The 19,395-nt window shown below is 47.9% G+C and overlaps 1 long non-coding RNA gene across 1 annotated transcript; it reads right to left on the reverse strand.

Moving 5' to 3' along the window:
• Positions 1 to 3,607: 3,607 nt before the first annotated feature.
• On the reverse strand, positions 3,608 to 13,849 carry LOC123568406 (uncharacterized). The gene is made up of 4 exons (XR_006691744.2): positions 13,538 to 13,849; positions 12,340 to 12,448; positions 6,550 to 6,647; positions 3,608 to 5,146 (listed from the first exon to the last, which is right to left on the reverse strand). It is a non-coding gene; the product is annotated as an uncharacterized lncRNA (long non-coding RNA).
• Between the last annotated feature and the right edge of the window lie 5,546 nt (positions 13,850 to 19,395).

Raw genomic sequence — 19,395 nt, forward strand, 5'->3', positions numbered from 1 at the left:
CCACTACTCTCCTCTCCTCCCACTTCCCTCCCTTTCCTGCCCCTCCCCTCTTTTCCCTTCCTCTCTCCTCCCCATTTCCTCTCCTCTCCTCTCTTCCCCCTTCTCCTCTCCCATTCATTTGGGGAGGATGTCCCCTTCCCTCTCAGACTTGCTAAACTTCTTTCCTGAAAAACTTTATCAACAGCACCTCCTTCATTTGGAGTGTTACGTTTTGCAGAGAATTTCTGCTTTGGTTTTCCTTGGTTCCCACGAGGACCCTGTGGTTTGGTAGGGTAGGCAGGATGCTAATTTTACAGATGAGAAAAATGACTTGCTCGGGGTCACTCAGCTATTAGATGCCATAGGCTTACAGCTTCTCCTGCTGGAGTCAATGATTTCCCCTGCACACCCGATCTTAGCTCACTGCAACCTCCGCCTCCTGCATTCAAATGATCCTCCTGCCTCAGCCTCCTGAGTAGCTGGGACTATAGGCATGTGCCACCATGCCTGGCTAATATTTATTCTTTTTTTTTTTTTATATTTTTAGTAGAGATGACATTTCACCATGTTGGCTAGGCTGGTCTTGAACTCCTGACCTCAAGTGACCCACTCGCCTTGACCTCCCAAAGTGCTGGGATTACAGGTGTGAGCTGCTGCTCCCGCCCTACACCTGTTTATTTAATAAAGTCTTGAGGACAGCCCTTGACCTGAGAAAGGGCTTGTGGCAGCAATTAGACAAGGAACCAGGTAGCTGGGAAATGGGACAATTGTAGATGATCAAACTTCACTCACAGGTGTAAATTGTTTTTGTGGGCTATTACCAAAAATTACGTACAATAAGCGTTGAAAAATTGTGACTCATTCTGATCTGCATTATAATTTCTAATCATTGCATTTGTTCATTAACTTATTTTTGTCTTTTTCCCTTACCAAAATATATGCTCCATCTGGGCAAGGGCTACATTCGCTTTAGTCATCATTGTGTTCCCAACATCTAGCACAGTGTCTGGCACCGTAAACATTTGCTGCTTGAAAAAAGTACTTGTTGGTTACATGACTCAATGTGCCACCTGTGGAGAGACTGGGCTGGTGACCTCTATCTCTATTTATGTGGCTTACTTAATGTATGTGTTCTTTGACCTGGATGATATGGATGCCATGTCTTATGCACACAAAGTGAATGGGAAAAGTGAAGTAATTATACTGGTAATTCGAGCAGAATGGACCACCCACTCCAACCTCAATTATCTTATTTTAAGTGGAAGTAGTTTAAAACCCGAAGAACAGGAATAATTACCTACTTTCTCCATTGCACTTTATTCTTGCAGTCCTAGCTACAGACGGATGTGGAAATGCTGCCCTATTAAGCGAGACCTACAGCAGACACACAGCAGCCAGGCACACGCTGCACAAGTAAACACACACACACACACGTGCACACATGCAAATATACATATGCAAGAGTGAGAAGCGTAACAGGAGTTTAAGAGAGAGCCAGAAAGCGACATTGAGGAGGCTTACTTTCCACAAGGAGAAATCATCCATGCCTGGCTTTCTGTAGCACCCAATTTCTTTTCCCTGAGTGTGCATTGCTGGAGCCAGGGAAATTGCTCCTTGACCTTGGCAAACCTGGTTCAGCTCTGAGCCGGACCATCATGGGCAGAAAGGACTGGGCTGGGAGACATAGTTCTAAAGAAGGTACATTCTTCAAATCTGGATTTAAAAAAAGAACAGAAACAATTGTAGCCTAAGCCAAGAACTTTGGCTTTGTCACGTCGATAGTATTTAAAGATGTTATTTGGCCGAGCTGTGAGCTCTGCAAATGAAAAACAACTTGGCCGTCTCTTCTCTCCCTTCTCTCCTCTCCCTGTTAGCTTCCCATCTATCCCTGGCTCTCCACTGAAGCTTCCCTCCTGCACGGAGCCTAAAGGCACCTTGTCTTGGGAGAATCACGTGTACATTTGATACCAACTTAGTCCACAGTCTGTCTTCCTTTGTGCTGTTTGCATCTGAGGCATTTGGAATGTTTCAGTCATCCACTGGTCTCCTAAGCAAAATGGCACTGGGGTGGGGGCAGAGTGGCTTCCTGTCATTTCAAGGAAGAGGAAATGGAGGCTCAAAGAAGGAAGGAAGGAAGATAAGGAGACACCCAGTATTTCCCGAGTGTCTCCCATGGGCTAAGCAGCCACTAGCTAGTTGTTTATGTGATGATATATTTGCGGTTCAGACCGCCCTGTGAGATGGGTACAACAGGTAGAAATAGTTTCATTTTACAGATAAGAAAATGGAAGCAGAGAGCAGTTAAGTGATTTACTTAAGGCCATATGTTTAGTAAGTGGCCAGATCTTTTGGATTCCAAAGCTCATGTCCCTTCAACCATGTAAAGGGAAGTGCTTTGTTCCGGGTTGGTGAGTCACTTGAGGTACACAGCGACCTGTCTTCCTCCTTCATTTGTTCTTGCTTCTGAGCTTTTGCTGACAGTGTTCCCTCAGCCTTCTGTCAACATTCTAACCAGCTCTCAGGCCTGGTTTGTCTCTTCCTCCTTTGTGAAGCTTTCCTCAAATCCCCCAGCCAGAATCCATCGCTTCCCTCTGTGTCCTCACAGGGTGTCTGTTGGTTAACACCTGTGCGTTTGTCAGGAGCTGACCTGTGGTATGGTGGCTAAGGGGTGTAGGTGGCACTTACCAATGTGGGGGCATTTGGTTCAGCCTGGCACCAGCTTGAGAAGGCACAGAGTGGAGATGAGGCACCGGGGGCACAGGGAAAAGGGGAATCTTCTTTACTCTGCTGTTCGCCAGGACATGCCAAACTCAGAGGCTGCAAACCCTGCCTTCCCCTGGATTTGGCTAACCTGAGGCCAGCCCACATAACACTCAGATTCCAGAAGGCTTCCTTTATCCTGTTGGGAAGTCAGTGGTGTGGAAAGCATTGGGGGTGGGGGGCATGGAGAGGGAAATAAGCTTTGAGCTCCCCCAAAGCAGGGTGTAGGTCTGCATCAGAAGTGGTTGTGGGGTGAATGAATAAGTAATTCAAAGATTCAGTGTTGCTACTCTCAGGAAGCCACCATGCTTGGTCCTGGGTTGAGAGAGCCATGGGGAGAAGATCCTGTAAATGTGACTCCCTGACTCCCCCTGGTTTCAGCCCAGGCATCACTGTGTGACTCGGGCACTGGCTGGTCTTCCAGGACCTCCCTGGGCTGAGTCCAGCTTTTTGCTCACTCTGGGCTGTATCTGAGGGTGCAGGAGAGCTAAGGCCCTTGTACCCCTGCCTCCTGCCTTGCCCTAGGATGATTCCACATCCTCCTCTTTTTTGTTGCATTCTCCCTGGTGCAACTCTGTAACTTGCTACTGGGATAATATACAGAGACCAGACCAGTGAGTAGGCCTGGGTCTTAGTCCTTCTCTCAACCTGGGTGAGGCCTAACAGCCACAGGAAAGATGTGCCTAAGCCTGGAACCCATGGCTATCCTCAACTATCAGCTAATTTGAACCTCTGTAACAAAACGCGAGTGTGTGTGATTGTGCATACGCGTGAGTGTCTGCCTGTGTGCATCTACACAGGTGATTTCTCAGGCTCGGGGTATCTAGAGACACCTGGGTGTATTTGGACAGACTTGAAGTGCTCTTCATTTTATAAATAGGGAAACAGTTTATTTCAGTTCATAGAAGTTGACATCTCCACCTGATACATGGGATATATGTGTGGCAAACCCCACGGTTGCCAAGGAAGGGGGAGGGTCCCTGCTCATCTGCTCTCCTCCCCTCCACCCATGAGCCCCTCTTCCACCATCCTGTGTTCTAGGCCCCTTCCTCTCCTCATAGCCTTTATAAGGAACAAACAAACAAAAAAACTTGAGATGGGCCGGGTGCGGTGGCTCACACCTGTAATCATAGCGCTTTGGGAGGCCGAGGAGGGTGGATCACCTGAGGTCAGGAGCTCGAGACCATCCTGGCCAACATGGCAAAACCCTGTCTCTACTAAAAATACAAAAATTAGCCAGGCATGGTGGCTGGAACCTGTAATCCCAGCTACTCAGGAGGCTGAGGCAGGAGAATCGCTTAAAGCCAGGAGGTGCAGGTTGCAGTGAGCTGAAATTCTCGCCTGCACTCCAGCCTGGGGGACAGAGCGAGACTCTGTCTCAAAAAACAAACAAACAAACAAGCAAAACCCAGATGATATCATTGAGGATGCAAAGATGCTTTCATTGTCTGGGGTCCCCATCTGTCCTTTCCTCCCCTGGGCATCTCATGGCCCCGCCTTTTCCCACAGGCCCACCCCCTACTAAACAACTCTGTGCCCTTTGTATTTTTCCCCATAAAGCCTTGCAACAACCTTGTGAGGAGGGTATTATTACCCCCACTTTATAGGTGAGAAGACTGCGGCTCAGAGAAGCTGAATGACTTGTCCACAGCTCTCAGCTGGCCCCTAGCAGGAGTAGGGTTAGACCTCAGCCTTCTTGCCTCCAAGTGTGTGCTCTGAACTGGCAGGCCGGAGGCTGCTCTGGGGAGGACGCACTGTGTCCCATGACTCTCCAGCCTCCTCGGAGCTGCTGAGCTTCCTGGCAGGAAGCCCATGGCTGCTTCTCTCCCTCTGCCCCCGTCCACACTCCAGAAGCACTCGGCTTGAGCTGATAACCACGGCAGGCGCTTGTGAGAGGGTTCTGACACCACAGGAGCTCTCTGAGGGGCCAGCCTGTGGGGAGGCAGGTGCAGAATCCACAGCTCCCATCCTCCTGCACCACGGACACCAGCTTCCATACAAGTGGCCCTGGAGTCCTGACTCCCAGCTGTTAGCACCAGCGATCCTTCTCAGGAGCTAAGCCTTGGCACTTCCCAGGTCTGTAAGAGGCCAGATTTCTCTTCCAGAGAAACTTCATCTGTGTCTGAGCCCAGGGCCTTGTCGCCTGGCCAGTGTCTTCATAGCTCAGATCCCTGTAACTATGAAGGGATTGGTCCTTCCAGCTACATTCCAGGAGAGAGGTGATGCCTTTTCCATTACATACCAGGCTCTTGAGTCCTTTTGGCCATTAAAGGACTAGAAGAAGTCCAAAAACTTCTGGTAGTCTCTGAACCAACTCAGGTACTTCAGGTGTCTCCTGCAGTGAAGCAGCTTTCCATCCCAGGCAAAGGTCTGGGTGAGGTCAAAACCTGGGGACAAGGGTCTGGAGCTAGACGGAAAGAAAACAAGGGAATGTCAACAGCAAATGTAGCAGGACCTGAGGAACTGCCCCCAAAGAATCCAGGGGTGTCTGCAACGTACACATATAGGGAGTAACATTTTAAACAGAGTTACTCTGTAAAGTCAGCAAACAAGGAAAGATCCCCTATGATCAGACTCACCCTTGACTCTTCCCTCAGAAGATACCTTGTTGAAGACTCTGACAAATTGGTGTTTCCGTCAGCTTGGGAACAGCTGCTGTGATTTTGGGTGCACATGCAATGGACTGACTGTCTTACATTTAGGGACCATGTTGTGTGGAAGTGTGTATCACTAAGCACTAGACTCACGCACACACATATGGGTGCCAGGGCTGACTCAGGCAGATGGCTGGCTTCTGGCTCCTGGGGCATATGCTCACTACACAGAACAGCAGGCTCAGTGGCTCGAATGACTGCACCTAAGCTGTGATCTGTGATCGCGTGATATGACTCCCCCGTGTTGACGCTCAGCATCTCCATGCCTGTTTGCGCTGGGCTGGGCAAGTAGCAGTGTTGGGACAAACAGCATAAAAGAACAGAGAGGCTGCCTCATGGACTTGAACCTGTGCACATAGGCCACCTTTGGTTTATTTTTGGAAAGTTTCTCCTTTTGAAGTGCTCCCTGTTGCTGCCTCCTTACGACATCACGTATGAGGCAGCCAGGGATGGGACCACTTTCTGGAACAAAACAATGAAGTTTCTCTAGCACAATTGTGTTTTAGAGCCTCTGCCCTCTCCTGCACTGAAAGTTATCATGTATTAAGGGAGTAATTAAGGGGTAATTAATCCCGCGAACTGGAGGCAGGTGTCTTCTCTGTACTGGGGAAAGGTGGATACACATGTGGGTTTCTGATGTGGCATACCTGACAGAGCACCTGGGTGTGGGGGTGGTGGGGAGAAGGGCGGGGGTGGCGGGGAGAAGGGCGGGGGGGCTGGGAAGAAGTGTGGGGGGTGGTGGGGAGAAGGGCGGGAGGTGGTGGGGAGAAGGGTGGGGGGTGATGGGGACAAGGGCAGGGGGTGCTTTAGGTGCCCAGGCAAGAGCAGGGACAGAGGAGCTGCTTAGGTCAAAAACCCTTCTGGTTGGGAAAGTGAAGGGTAGCCCCAGTGCTAAGGAAGCTGCTCTGAAAACAGAAAAGATAAGGAAGAGGTCACTGAATCGTGCCTAGGTTGCAATGATTTGAAAATCTTTCTCCAAATGACTGATTTTCCTTGAAAGTCCACTGAAAAACATAGGTAACTGGTGTTCTGCAATTATTTATACCAGTATTTAAAAATGCATTACTTTTTATGACAAAAGCAGTACAATGGTTCCTATGAAAAAGCTAAATATCAAAGCGAAATACAAAAATTAGTTGGCTATGGTGGCACGCACCTGTGATCCCACCTTCTCAGGAGGCTGAGGCAGGAGAATCGCTTGAACCGGGGAGGCAGAGGTTGCAGAGAGCCGAGATCGTGCCATTGCACTCCAGCCTGGGCAACAAGAGTGAGACTTTGTCTCAAAAAAGAAAAAAGAAAAAGAAAAAAAGAAAAGAAACATGGATTTGGTCTCAGCTCCTGATTTCTGGCTCCTAAAACCCTGGTAGATAGGGGTGCTAGGAGACTCTTTTGTTCAGATATTTGGTCTTTGACTCCAGTTCCTGACGCAGAGCTCCTAAGACCTCTATAATTTCCTGGGTGATAGAAATGTCCGACACAGAGCTCCTAAATCCCTTGGAATTTCCTGGGTGATAAGAGCATATTATGTTCTAATGAGGTGGCTCCTAGTGGGTTCCTGGATAGGCTCAGGATGGAGACTGGTTGCCAGGGAAACCACCCATGTGGTTAGAGCGTTGAGACTTTCAGCCCCATCCCCTAACCTCGACAAGGGGACAGGGGCTGAAGGTTGAGCAGATCACCAATGGCCAATGGTTTAATCAATCATGCCTACGTAATGAAGTCTCCATAAACACCAAAAATGGCTCAGCTTGGAGAGCTTTTAGATAGCTGGACGGGTCCCTGGAGGGTGCCGCACTGGGGAGGGTGTGGAAGCTCCGTGCTCCTTCCTACATGCATGTGCATCTCTTCCCCCAGGCCGTCATCTGCATCTTTTGTAACAATCCTTTATAATAAACTGGTAAACATAAATAAAGTGTTTCCCTGAAATTCTGTGAGCTGCTGTAGCAAATTAATTGAACCCAAGGAGAGGGCCATGGGAACCCCAATTTATAGCCCGTTTGGTCAAAAGTACAGGTCACAACCAGGACTTACACTTGGCATCTGAATTTGAGGGCAGTCCTGTGGGGCTGAGCTTTGAGATCTGACACCGTCTCCAGGTCTGCTGGAGAATCGCTTGCTTGGTGTGTGGGAAAACAGCCCTTGTTCATCTGGTGTCAGAAGTGTTGTGCTGAGTGTTGCGTGAGAGTAGGAAATACACTGGTCTTTCCTATCACACAGAGGTCCTTTCCCAGGACTCCTGTGGGCAGGCAACACCCCCAGGGCACCCACCACCTGCCCTGTCCTTACAGTTCAGCAATAGTCAGATTCTGAAGCCCATCCTTTCTCGCACTCTCCTCTACTGCTGTGTAGCAGAAAGAGGGCTGGATTTGGGGTGGGGGAAGGGTAGGGAGAAGATTGATGTTTCTTGCCCATTTAACGCCATCCGAAGAGTTTACGTACATTTAAGTCTTTCATTGTGAGGTTAAATGACGTGCCCAAGTTTACAGAGCTAGGAACTGGGAGAGGTGTTTCTGAAACCTGTTCTAGCTGGTGGACAACTAGAAGACCTTGGTGTTCCAGTAACTCACCCTTGGAAAAACGGCTTCACCTCTGTGAGCTCCATGTTTCTATAAAGTGAGAAAGCTGGTTCTCAACCTTGGCTGTGCTTTAGAATCACCAGAGAAGCTTCAACACACTGACACCTGGCTCCACCCGGGGCTTCAGACGTCACCAGTCCAGGATGAAGTCAGCCTCACCTTCTCTGGCTCTGTGCTGTGCAGTGGGTTCAAGGGGCCCAAACATGGTCAGGCCACAGTAGGACTGTCCCTTCCAGGAGTATGGATGTTGCGAGTCCCCACTTTCTTTTCTCTCTCTAGATCTGGTTACCCAGACTAAAAAGTTCCCTTGCCCAAGAGGGTGTCAGGGTCCAAAATCTGTGGGGTCACATCTCGGATGCCTCACTTGGTGATTACAGGCAGATGGCTTAACCTCTCTGTGCTCCTCTGTTTCCTAACCTATCAAATGAGGATAAAAATAATGCTTGTTTCACAGGACTGTTGGGAGAATGAAATGAGACAACATGAGTAAAGGGCCTAGCGCAGCGGCTGGCGTTCGGTGAGGCCCTTTCTCCATCTCCTTCCCTACTTCCTCGAAGGAGCGCCCTCCACCATGGCGGCCCAATGGAATGATCTCCATTCACCCTGTGTCTGTGAGGCCTGAGTTCAAAGGATCACGTGGAAGAGTCCTTGATGTCCAAATAAAGGGAAAATAAAGGACAGTCCAGAAGGGAGACAGGTAGAAGCACCAGAGGAGATGAACCCATTTTGGGGGCTGATGAGGGAGCTGCCTCCATGACCCTAACTCTAACCCCAACCCTAACGCTTCTCTCATTCTCACGGGATCTCTCACTGAGATGCCCGGATGCACAGCTGGCTTCTCAACAAGGAATTGGGCTTGCTCTACCCAACTGCTCAACCATTAGTAGAAGTTGGAGGAGCTCACTCTCTGAGATCCAGAGAAGTCCCTTAACATGAGAGCCCCAGCCAGGTGGTAGCACTGACTCCGTCCCTGTCCCCTTTCAGATGGTCCAGAAAAACTCTCATAACACCTCACTGTCTGTTTTTTCTCCCAAGGGCTGGGTTGTGACTCATTGTGTCATTATGTCCGGTCATTATGTTTTGTGACCTGGTGGTTGAGCTTTCCAAGGCTCAGCCAGGGAGAGGCCAGGCCCCCTTCTTAGGACCCAACCTTCGCAGTATCTCTGGGCCTAGCTCTGTCTGCTGTGGCTGCGAGGCTGGAAGGACCTTCATCTTCAGGGAGGGAGGAACCCTGAGCACTGTAACCCGATGCATCTGGGGTCCCTTCTTTGCTTCTTTGCCTCACCACTGGTTAGCTTTTTGATCTCAGGCCAGTGGCTTTGCCTCTGGAGAAGAGCTTAGCACAAGTTATCCTGTTTGCCTCTATCTACCTTTTGTCAGGCTTGATCATGGGGCACGGTTACTTCCTCACAGCTGGAAATGAAGCTGAGGAGACGAAGGATGCAAAATTCTGGGCCTCCCAGGTCAGTATCTTGGAAAGAGCACTGCACACAGGGCCTCATGTGCTGTCCTGGCAAAGCCACCCACTGACTGCCACCTTGGACAAATCAATAACTTCTCTGGACCTCATTTACACAGCTGTGCTAGAAGGCAGTTGGTTTAAATCAGTCATTCTCAAAAGTGAATTATTTAGTACACTAGTTTTGCAAGCTGCTTCTCAAAAAAAAAAAAAAAAAAAAAAGAAGAAGAAGAAGAAGAAGTCTCAAAGGTCAAATAAGTGAGGAATCCTGTAAACTCCACCCCCAATTAGCACATGATATATATATATATACACACACACACACATATATATATATGTCAGCTTATTAATGGTTCTGAGAAATCCAGTAACGAAGAAGCCAGTCTGGCTTTGTTTAAGTCACTTTTTCCTGAACTCATTTGGCCATGAACCTTTTTTCCCTTTTAATTCCTATTAACATCCTGGCGTACTAGCAACGGAAGAAAAACAGGTGAGAAATGATGCTCTAATTTGGAGCTGGGTCTCTCAAACTTGAAAATGCATGCAAAACACCAGGGGATCTTGGTGAAATGCTTCTAATTCAGCAGGTCTGGGGTGGAGCCTGAGAGTCTAGATGTCTAACAAGCTCCCAGGTGATGCCCGTGATGCCAATCTAGGGACCACGCATCAAATTGCAAAGGGCTGATTCCAAAGGCTTTGTTTGGCTTCAGTATTGGAAGTAGTATAGAAACAGTGGCTCAGGGACTCTGAAATCATAAGGACCTGGGTCCGGGCCCTGACTCCACCACTTACCAGCAGTATGACCTTGGACAAGTCATTTTACCTCCCTGACATTCGTTTTCTTATCTGTAAAGTTTAGATATTGATCATGTCTGCTCCATGGGATTGTTTGAGAATTAAATAAGACTATGCAAATAAAACACAATGCAAGACCTAGCCCATGATAGGAGCAAAATATATGCTGGTCATCACTGATGATGAGACACAGTTCAAGCCCCTCCTATCTGTGGGCTGACACCTACAGATGACACCTCTTTCCCTGCTCCCACTGTTACTTGCATCACTGACTGCTGCTCCCAACCCTCCTTCCTCCCCAGTCCCAAGGCCCTGTTGTCTCTGTGTGTGTGACTCTACATGATCTCTCTTCTCTAGCACATTCTGGTAACCTCTCTTGCTTTCAGGGCATCAGAGGAGCTGAGGGATCATGGCTTCTCCTCTGATGATTACAGACAAACCGTACTAGCAGCCCACTAGTAATAGTACAACCCACTCAGGCAGAAGCTGGGCTAACACAGATAGGTCTTCCTAACCCTGTCCAAATGGGGTCCTCATTGACGGGTGAAGCGAAGCATCAGGGTTAGCACGAGCCCATCACACTATCCTGGGCACAGGCCCTACTGACTGTCATAGAATTTGTTGTATGTCACATGCAGCTACTTGAGAGTATAACTCTCACTATATTCACCTTTGTGTTCCTCAGTAGTGTGTCTGCAATGGAATTGTATTAACATGTTCACCTGGTAAAAAGAAATCCTTTATGAGCTAGCAAGAACTGTATTTGGGCTCAGTTAAACTCCCTGCTTAATTGCAATTATGCTTAAACAATGGATTAGGACCATATCACTCTGGCTGCCCTTGATCTTGGAAAAGGAAGGGAGAGGGAAGGAGGATCTCCATTTATTGATCACCTCTAGGTGTTTTGCTTTTGATATATATCATCCAAGCCTCTCAGCAACCCCACGTGACAGGTATTCACATTCTTATTTATCAAATTCAGAGAGACTAAGGAATTTCCCTAAATACACACAGAGAGTAAGCAGCGGAACTGGGATTAGCATTTAGGATAATTTGACTTTATTATCACTATAGGCTTTCTCTCTTCCCAATTATCATGGCAGAAGATGGCTGCTATCGACTTCCACGTTTTACACGTTATTGGAACACCTGGAAAGAAAATAAATCTCTCAACTTCACCCTGGTCTTGGGTCAAGTTCTACATCAGGACCAATTAATGTGTTCATAGAGACCGTGTCACATTGTGCAAGCACGGCAGCCTCTGATTGGACCATGTGGATGGGAGGCAGGATGAAGGAGAGTGGGTTAATCAACGCCTAGATCAGGGTGCTGGGCAGGTCCCCAGTGACTTCCAGTCTATGGCATACCCCTTATTAGGGGGCGGCGACTGGTAAAGGAGATATTAACAGGCAGATGGGGATGAAAACTCCATCTTGATCAGATCCAGGTGCCATGCTGGCTGCCCTGTGGCCCTGGTACATGTTGTCACCACCAGCTCCCCCACTGCAGTAGCCTTTGTTTTCTTTGGCAGCCTCCTCCTTGGAGGGCTGAGGATGGAAATCAATCACATCCTCACCCCTTACCTCTCATCTCTCCGTCTGGTTGCAGAGGCTGGTGTGTGTGGGGCATGGTGGCAGATTCCACAGCTGCACACATCTGGGAACTTCTGGACCCCTGAGTCCCTGCCACACCATATTACATGCCCTTCCATTTGTCCAGCATGGAAGGGGGTAGTAGAGAGATGATGAGCCTATGCAAGAGACCATTAAAACCAAGACTTTCCGGAATTTCCATGGAGTTGCAGGGTAAAACGAGGTGAAGTGCAAGTTGTTAACCATTCCTCCAGACTCCCAAAAATGACTTTAGAGAGCCTCCCTGACCCTCCCCGCCAACAAGCCATCCAGAAATGCAAACACCATTTAAAGCTGACAGCTCCAGCTTGATCATTGTCCTCTACACCATGCAAATGTGAGCACACTTAATTAATAACCTGGGATGCCCTATCTCCTGCACACTGGGAGGGCTCAGTGCCTTTCTCTTGGTCACCACTGCTAGCTGATTTTTAATTATCTTTCGGGACTGTCGCCTTTTGAAATGCCGCAAAGGAAATGCTCACCCCAGCTGGGCCAGGGCCAGGCCTGTTGGAGAACAATGTCCATCGCAGAGTCCATTGTGCTGATCTCTCGGCTGGAACGACAGCCCTCAGACGGGAGAGGAGCGCTTCCCTGCAAACCGAGAGAGGGCTTGGTGCCTTTTCAGCATTCTGTCTATGGAGCTGACATGACTTAAAACACTGACCTCTTTTTAAACTTTTAAAACTTTGTTTCTGAAAATACTGCCTTGAACAAGGCAACTGGGGTCTTTTATTATGTTTTAATCCAACAATTATGATGATTTCCCCTCTAATTGTAGCAGCTGGTGTTTATTGAGCATCTATTCTGTGCCAGGCACTGTGTTTACAACAATTTTATTTTAATTTTCTTAAAGACGAGTGTGGGGCTGAGCATAGTGGCACATGCCTGTAATCCCAGCACTTTGGGAGGTCGAGGCGGGTGGACCACTTGAGCTCAGGAGTTCTAGACTAGCCTGGGCAACATGGCGAAACCCCATCTCTACAAAAAAATACAAAAATTAGCTGGGCGTGGTGGCACACGCCTCTAGTCCCAGCTACTTTGAAGGCAGAGGTGGGAAAACTGCTTGAGCCCAGGAGGTCAAGGCTGCAGTGAGCCGAGATCACTCCATCGCACTCTAGCCTGGGTGACAGAGCGAGAACCTGTGTCAAAAAAACAAAACAAAACAAAACCACCAAAAAAAACCCCAATGTGATACTATAGGCACTGTGTTTTACATGTATTGCCTCATTCACACCTTGCAACTGTGTGAAGCAGGTACATTTACTGCCCCCCTTTTACAGAGGAGGGGACTGAGGCTCAAACATTTATATCCCCCTCCCCTACCTGAGGTCTAAGTGGCAAGTAGAGAGTGCTGGGATTTGAGCTCACGGAGTCTGATTTCAGAGCCTACCTTTTAGCCATGACCTTCCTCTTCCCTCCTCAGAATTGAGTATATATTCCATTCTGCCCAAGAACAGGTCCTGGCAAAGCATCCACAAACCCCAAGCCTTGGTCTTTAACTTTTATTTAATATTTTTATAAGACAGCATCTCACTATGTTGCCTAGACTAGTCTTGAACTCCTGAACTCAAGCGATCTGCCCGCTTTGGCCTCCCAAAGTGCTGGGGTTACAGGTGCGAGCCACTGTGCCCGGTCTGATTTATATCTTCTACTCACTCCATCCCAGTAATCTGTGCTTACCTGCTTCTGAAAAATAGAAGGACTGTGTATGGTCAAGGTGCCATGTTCTTGTCACCACAGTGAGTGTTGAGAGCCAGGGCCTTGGTGGACGAAGACACAAAGTCTGCTTCCAGGAATGGACGGCAAAGCTCCTGGGTTTGCCAGCTCTTGCAGGTTCTCCAGCAAGCTCCACTGGATGTTTCAGGAAAGATGTGGCTCATTCTCTCCTCAACTGGGATGTTGCAAGGAGAGGAGTGAGAAATGGGGCAGGACAGCAGCAAGGCATTCCAGAGGGCTTTCCTGCTTCCTGCTGCTAATGGTTTTTCCATTGCTGTGACTTTGGGCCTGCAATCCTTCCCCTTTACTTGGCTCTAGAACTTTCCTCTCTAGCATTTTTTAAGTCACAAAGCCAACAAGCCCGAATTTTAAAGTAACCCCAGACCAAACATGGTGGGTTGAACTGTGTCCCTCCGAAAGACACGTCCAGGTCCTAACTCCATGTACCTATGAATGTGACTTTATTTGGAAATAGGGTCTTTGCAGGTGTAATTAAGGATTAACATTATTCTGAAGAGAAGACCCTAAGGATCTCTCAGGTGGGGCCTAAATCTAACGACTGATGTCTTTATTTAAAAAAAAAAAAACAAGTGAGAGGAAGACTTGAGACACACAGGGGAAAGCCGTGTGAAGATAAAGACAGAAATGGAGTTAGGCCACCACAGCCAGGGAATGCCAGAAGCCACAGAAGCTGGAACAGGTGGGGAAGGATTCTCCTCTAGAGCCTTTGGAGACAGCATGACCCTGCTGTCACCCTTTATTTTGGACTTCTAGTCTCTAGAATGGTGAGAGAATAAATTTCCGTTGTCTTAAGCCAACTCAGTTGGTAGCAATTTGTTAAGGCAGTCCTAGGACACTAACACACTAAGGCAAGACGTTGTCATCAGCCAGGTCGCTGGGAACCACTGAAGAGCAGAACCTCCCTTTCATGACATCAACGTGCCCGTGGAGATTTGAGGCTGGCCAAGGTGCCAACCTTAGCCCACACTCACGCCTGGGCTTTTACACTTGTCTGGCTTCTGCACCTTTGGGGACAGGTACTGTGTGGAATGGCTGGAAACTGTTGCTTATACCAGTTGACCACAGTCAGAACTGTTCTGGGAAATGACGGCCCATTTGGTCATGGAAAGCAATGCTCTCCTGCCCACTCTCTCCCAACCTCCAACCAGGCACAGCCTGGGCCTCACTTGCTGACTCAGGCAGATGCCCTAACCTCTCTGTGCCTGTTTCCTAACCTATAAAATGAGGATAAAAATAACGCTTCACAGCACTGTTGGGAGAATGAAATGAGACTGGATGTGCAAAGGACCAAACACAGTGCCTAGTACTCAGTAGGACCCTTTCTCCACTGCCTGTCCTACGTCCTCTAAGGGAGCTTCTTCCAGTATGGTGCCTTAATGGATCCATTTCCATTCATTCTGTATCTGTGAGGATTCAAAGAATTACACTGAGGAGTCCTTGATGGGAGAGGGTTGGAGCAAAGGCGGGTTGAATTGCTCCATATAAAAGACTAACAGAAACTTCCAAGAGTCCTTGGAAGTCAAAAGGAAAGAGGTATGATGGTGTTTCCTCTTGAGGGATGGCAGAGTCTGGAAGAGGGGAGAAGAGGAGACAGTTTCTGTGGACAGCATGGCAGTGGGTGGAACCAGGAGCACTAGAATGGCTGGCAGAGAAGGTCCCTGAGGAGGATTGGCCAAGGAAGCTCAGGGCAGTGGTGTGAACTGTGCCCTCTCCTGTAGTTCACGGTCATCGGTCATCGGTCATCCCCTGCTCCTACCAAAGGGTAACTGTTGGTTCCGTCAGCTGTCTCGGGTCAGTGCTTCTTTAGGGAGTGTGGGGAGAGGGACACATCATATGTGGGATGAGGCTGCATGAAAAGCAGGCGACATCTGCAGGGGACACACCTATGAGGGTATCTCTCACAGTTCTCCCAGTCTAAACAAGAAATGAGATTGGGAGACATGTAGCTCTGCAAAATTACCGGGGGTTGGAGCAGGAGGATGAAAAAGTCTTGAAATTCTGACTGCAAGTGGGAAGACAGCACCAGGCAGTTGACCTGGCCGCTAAAGGAAAAGGTGAGCTCAGCGGCTTGAGGACTTGGGGACAGCCAGGAGGCAGCTCTTGGGGGCCTGTTTGACTTAGCTCCTGATTCCCTGCCATGCTAGCGTGGTGCATTGCATTCAACAGATTCTCAATAAATCCCTAAAAATAAATGATGTCTCACAGGGGCCATAGAGAGCCAAAATAGTATGTAATATTCTGCATAGGAGGAGCCCATGCTGCAAACCAAAGTCAAACTATGCACAGGGAGCTTCGAGGGATCTCCCTTTTCGGTCCCTGCTGGCTCAGTGGACTTTACCTCTTTCCTTCTTCCCTAGGCCTTTCCTCTTGAGTAAATTCTCCCCAGTGCCTGAGAGCAGTTTATAAACTTTTTCCCAGATGACTGCTCTCTATAATCTATAATTCTCATCAATTATATATGAAAATATACACCTATATCTAAGGACATATAAGATATATATTTATATATAATTATATATTTTTATATATAATTATATAGTGATATATTTTATCTTTCCTCTGTTCCTTTAAAGCAAATCGCCCCCACTCCCACTGCCTTTTTTTTTTTTTTTTTTTTTTCCGAGACAGGGTCTGGCTCTGTTGACCAGGCTGGAATGCAGTGGTGCGATCATGCCTCACTGCAGCCTCTGCCTCCCCGGCTCAAGTGATCTTCCCACTTCACCCTGCCAAGTAGCTGGGACTGAAGGCACGCATCATCACGTCGGGCTAATTTTTGTATTTTTTGTAGAGATGGGGTTTTGCCATGTTGCCCAGACTGGTCTTGAACCCCTGACCTCAGGTGATCTACCTGCCTCGGCCTCCCAAAGTGTTGGCATCACAGGCGTGAGCCACCACGCCCCACCTACATTTTCTGCATGAGGATAAGGAAGCACTGAGTGGTTAAATGACTTGCCTAAGTCACTCAGCTAATGAATGGTGGAGCCCAGCACCTAGATCAGACCACGCGGCATCACCGCTCACTGTAAGCTATTCCCACGTGGCGAGGCGCAGGGTCTTTCGGCCTCATCACTGATGTGGGGACTTGAACATGGCTCTTCCTTTTCCTGCATCCTCCATGTGCCCTCCTGGTAAACCAGACACCCAGGGCCTCAGCCGCTCTTCATCAGCCTGACTTGGGCTTCCAGAGCCTACCCAGGCCACGTGGGGCTGGTTTGGCAAAAACTGGGCTCTAGAATTCGCTTTAGCTGTTTTCTTTTCCACTTCATTGTTTCCGTGGGATGTCTGCCTTCCCAAAATAACACCGGGGCATTCCAGGTAAACTCAACATCCGACGAAAATCCCCGTTCAGCTGCAAGTCCGAGGGGCCCTGGTTTTTGCTATTGTTTTCCTCCCTTCCTCTGATCCCTCTGGCTTGGGAGGGGTAGGCGTCTGGGACAGGTTCCCGGTGGAGCCTGGATGGAGGGGGAAGCCGGAGGAGGAGAGGCGGGGCTTGGCCAGCTCCAGCCAGCCAGCTGATACTCCCGCTCTCTGCGCTAGCGCTGGAGGTAGCCCTGAGCTTGCCCTTCTCACTTTTCTGGGGAATGTTCTGAGGCCTGGAGGAAAAGAACTGGGCAGGATTTTGTGCCTTACTTCACTTGTATCAGAGAAAGAAAATAAAACCAAGGTGGCCCCTAATTCTGCTCTGATTTCTGGAGGCAGCATGGATGGTATCATGGAGAAGCATTGTCTTTGGATTAAGCCAGATCTGGGCTGAATCCTGGCTCTGGTGCTTACCAGCTGTAAGCCATAGAAGCTGTAAGACCATAAACAGCTTATGTGTTCCTCTGAGCCTCCATTTCCTCATCAGTAAAATGGGGGTGATAGTGTCCCTATTAAAGCAATAAAGACAGATGAATGCAATGCCCCAAATAGGACCTGCCCCATAATAGGGTCTCAACCCATACAGAATAGTTTTCTCTCTACTTCTTAGGATATGGGAGGGGGGAGTTGCTTACTTCTTCATTGCTTTTTTTTTTTTTTTTTTTTAGACAGAGTCTTGCTCTGTCGCCCAGGCTGGAGTGCAGTGGCGCGATCTTGGCTCACTGCAACCTCCACCTCCCCGGGGGTTCAAGCGATTTTCATGCTTCAGCTTCCTGAGTAGCTGGGATTACAGGCATGCACCGTCACTTCCAGCTAATTTTTTTTGTAATTTTAGCAGAGACATGGTTTCACCATGTTGGCCAGGCTGGTCTCGAACTCCTGACCTCAGATGATCCACCTGCCTCAGCCTCCCAAAGTTCTAGGATCACAGACAGGAGCCATCGCACCTGGCCTTCATTGCTTTTTGATGTCATTATTACCCAAGTGCTGAGAAGGTGCTGTTTAGAGGCCAAGTTAGAGAAGTGGAAAAAACAGAGTGTTATCAGACAGGCAGGGCCCATGGCCACCAGCCTTGCTTGTTTATGTATGTACCCCTAACAGAATTTTGTAAAGCTAGCCCCTCTGTACCCCCAGCACATTTAAAAAATGAAGTTCAAAAGTTAAGTAGCTGCAAAAACTGTGGTTTCTGGCTTATTGTAAATATTGATATTTAAAACCTACTGTGACTTCACACTTTAAAACGTATCCAGTGGAACGTAACATGGACGATTTGATATCCCCTCTCATCCATTTTAAAATGTATGAAAAAGCTGGTTGGCATTCAGGAATTTTACATCTTTCTTTTTATCTCCTGGAACTCATATTACTATTTCTACTTCCTTCACAGATTTTTATCCTGACATATTATTTTCTTATGCTTCAGAGTATTTTATAGATCACATTTATATACATGGAAAAAGTCGTTTTTAGTATTTTATACTTTTTTCTTTTTTTTTTTTTTTTTTTTTTTGCTCTCGTAGGACTCTCCCCCAAGAGTAGGGGGAGCAAAGAACAAAGTAATTAAATGAAAATTGTTATTTTATTTTATTTATATATATTTTTTTGAGATGGAGTCTCATTCTGTCGCCCAGGCTGGAGTGCAGTGGCGCGATCTCAGCTCACTGCAAGCTCTGCCTCCTGGGTTTACGCCGTTCTCCTGCCTCACCCTCCTGAGTAGCTGGGACTACAGGCACCCGCCACCACGCCCGGCTAATATTTTGTATTTTTAGTAGAGACGGGGTTTCACCATGTTAACCAGGATGGTCTTGATCTCCTGACCTCGTGATCTGCCCGCCTCAGCCTCCCAAAGTGCTGGGATTACACGCGTGAGCCACAGTACCTGGCCGAAAATTGTTATTATTCTCACCACCAGTACAAGGGTGCAGCAGGCCCTGTGAGCTATGGAATTATTCATGGAGTCATTCCCCACGTTGGGTCCCCTTTCTTTTGTAAAATGGAAAAAGCCTTAGTGTGTTAATTAATTCTTATTCTCAGGTAACTCCATTTTAGGGAAGAAGGCCTATGCAAGTTGCGGATCAGGAAATTGGTTTCCTGATTATTATTTTTGCCTAATTACCCTCCGGAATTGGATACATATCCCAGTTAGAGGACACTGAGTTCCCATTTGAAACCCAACTTTATTACTTAATACGGTCAGGTAACCTGAGGCAAGTTTCCAAACCTGTGGGTTTCCACAGAGGATTGCTACTAGAATAAAATGAGGTTATAGATATTATGCTATAAAGTTTAAGTTCCCAATAAATGGTGAATTCTCAGGGGACACATTTTTCAATATTTAGTATTTATGAAATTAGGGTGTGTATTATTATCAGTGTGTACATTTGATGTGGTAGGATTTTCCCCCCAAATCTGTTATTGAATTGTAATTGATAGCCACTTAG

The sequence above is a fragment of the Macaca fascicularis genome, chromosome 13 (assembly GCF_037993035.2).
Source record: "Macaca fascicularis isolate 582-1 chromosome 13, T2T-MFA8v1.1".
Classification (NCBI taxonomy): Eukaryota; Metazoa; Chordata; class Mammalia; order Primates; family Cercopithecidae; genus Macaca; species Macaca fascicularis.